The sequence below is a fragment of the Rhincodon typus genome, chromosome 11 (genome assembly GCF_021869965.1).
Source record: "Rhincodon typus isolate 14 chromosome 11, sRhiTyp1.1, whole genome shotgun sequence".
NCBI lineage: Eukaryota > Metazoa > Chordata > Chondrichthyes > Orectolobiformes > Rhincodontidae > Rhincodon > Rhincodon typus.
In genome coordinates this window covers 68,284,226-68,287,129 of record NC_063342.1, presented here as the reverse complement: position 1 = coordinate 68,287,129, position 2,904 = coordinate 68,284,226, and the positions used below count along the sequence as shown (strand labels likewise).

General features: G+C 39.2%; 1 pseudogene; it reads left to right on the top strand.

Moving 5' to 3' along the window:
• The first annotated feature begins 1,333 nt into the window (after positions 1-1,333).
• On the top strand, positions 1,334-1,965 carry LOC125484337 (annotated as a pseudogene).
• The last annotated feature ends 939 nt before the right edge of the window (positions 1,966-2,904 follow it).

Genomic DNA, 2,904 nt, shown 5'->3' with positions numbered 1-2,904 from the left:
TACAGCTCAAACCTTCCAGTCTCGGTTACATCCTTGTAAATCTTTTTTGCATCCTATTCAGTTTAATAACATCCTTCCTATAACAGGGCGACCAGAATTGTACGTAGTAATCACAATATGGCCCAACCAACATCTTGTACAGTTGGACCTTGTACATGGCATCTCAACTCCTGCACTCAAATCTCTCACTGATAAAGGTAAGTGTGCCACATGTCTTCTTCACCACCCTACCTCATATGCCACTTTCAAGGAACAATATACCTGCACCCCTAGGTCTCCCTGTTTGACAACACTCCCCAGGGCCATACCATTAACTGTGTAAGGCCTGCCCTGGTTTGGCTTACCAAAATGCAACACTTTGCATTTGTGAATTAAACTCCATCTGCCATCCTTTCACTGGCCTAGTTGATCAAGTCATTGTACTCTTAGATAACCTTCTTCACTGTCCCCTATACCATCTATTTCCCATCATCCGCAAACTTATGAACCATACCTCCTATACTCTCATCCAAATTGTTTATGTAAATAAGAACAACAGTGGATGCAACATCGATCCCTGTGGCACACAACTGGTCACAGGCCTCTAGTGTGAGCAACTACCATTTAATATATATTATCAATTTATTAATGTATTCAAAATGACAAATATTTAATTTCCAACTATGACATAGTTAGCAGAAGAAGAATTATGTCATAGCCTATGCTCATGCACAGCGAACTTTTTATTAACCGGCACCCAGGGACCAGGTGTGTGCTGGTTAATCAGATATGCCAGAGAATCAAAGGTCCACGTAATCAATGTAAAAATAAATACTAAACAATAGAAACGTAACACAGAGGGAATACGCATCACTGTTATAATTTATTTATAGCTGAAATCAGTTAAATAATAATGTAACGTTCCTTAAATAAAGCTTACCGGCAAATTTCTCACTGGTACCCTCAGCTGACAACTCAGACATCGCGGTAAATCGCGGTATTTGAGGGGAAAATGACTCGAAATTGAAACAACTGTTGCCATTTCATGTGGCCATTCGATTGAACAACAAGTATATTTACATTGAGGTAAATAATTTAAAAAGCTATGATAATTGAACAGAATAATCCACTAAACTTTGCGGTATTTGAGGACTTTTTTTCGCTGGCTTATCGAGAGATCCGGTTCAAAAGGTGCCTATTAAAAGTTTGCCGTAACTGGAAAATTCTCAAAGTACATAATATTCACAGCATTAAATCAAGGCAACAAGTATAAACTCTCATCATTTGCCAATTTTAACATAAATGGTTCCTTCTGCAGAAACTCCCAAGTGCTCCAATTTTCTCAAAACAGAGAATGAATAACACCAGCATCAAGAAAGATGTCTTATCTCCAAACATCAGCAAGTTCAAAGCTCACTGATTTGTACCAGTGTATAGCATCATATTTGTTTTTGGAATTATTGAAAATGTCTTATGTTTATACGATTTCCTGATGTTATACAGAAGACCACATTCAGCATTGCCATGATGAATCTGTCAACATTAGATCTGCTCTTTTCTACACTTTGCTCTAGTAAGTCTTCTAATATTGGAATTAGAGCAATTGGTACCATTCAAAATCTTTTTGCACAACCCTGACTTATACACTGTACCTCAACATGTACTGCAGCATCTATTTTCTGATCCTGATGACTATATTGTGCTACTTCTTTGCACTGCATCCAAAGCAAGGTTTGAAGTACAGAAGTATCAGATCTGCACAAATCATATTTGTCACAACATGGGCATTTGCGGGAGTTGCAACCACTCCTGTTCTGGCAATGAAACATAAAAATAAATGCTTTGAACTCAGCAGTATATCCATAAATAAAACCAATTAACTATATCTGTAGGATTAATTTATTCTCCCTGGTCATGGGTCACATTATTCCTTTCTTCATTTTCACATTCTGTTGCTTATTTGTTGTTAAGACCTTGCAGAGATGACTGTTTTGGAGGGTTGAGAATTAATAAATTTTCAAATGACACAAAGATTGATTGGGTGATTGACAGTGAGGTTGAGTATGTTGGGCTACAAGGAGATATAAATGGGATGGTCAAATGGGCAGAGAAGGGGCAGATGGAATTTAACCCTGAAAACTGTGAGGGATTACACTTTGGACAGAATAACTTGATGAGAAAGTATTAAACTAAGAAGCATGACACTAAGAAGTTCTGTGGAACAAAGGGACCTTGGCATGTTTATCTACAGATCTCTGAAGATGGAAGGGCATGCTTGTAGGGTGGCAATAAAGGCATAAGGGACACTTGACTTTATCAGTCAAGGCATTGATTACAAAGGCAGGGAAATCATGTTGGAGTTGAAGAGAACTTTGGTGAGACCACAGCCAGAGTACTATGAGCAATTTTGGTTGCCACATTACAGGAAGGATATGATTACGCTGGAGGAAGTATGGAGGACATTCACTAGGATTACTTCCTTAAGTTATGAGGAAAGGGTGGATAGGCTTGGGTTGTTTCCATTACAGCAGAAAAGGCTGAGGGGCAATGTGATTGAGGTTTATTAGATTATGAGGGGCATGGACAAAGTGGAAAAAGGAGAAGCTGTTTCTCTTAGTTGAAGGGTCAGTCTCAAGGAGACACAGGTTCAAGGTGAGGGGCAGGAGAATTAGGAGTTATGTGCAGAAAACATTTAGTCACAGTCTGGCATATGCTATCTGGGAAGGCGGTAGAGGTAACCCTCTACTTTCACATCCTCTGAAAAGTGCTGGATGAGCACTTGACACATCATAACTTTCAAGGTTATGGGCCAAATGCTGGTAAATGGGATTAGTGGAAGGTCAAGTGTTTCTCATGTTTCAGTGCAGACTTGAAGGGCCAAAGGGCCTCTTCTGCACTGTATGATTCTGTGACATCAGTGAATAG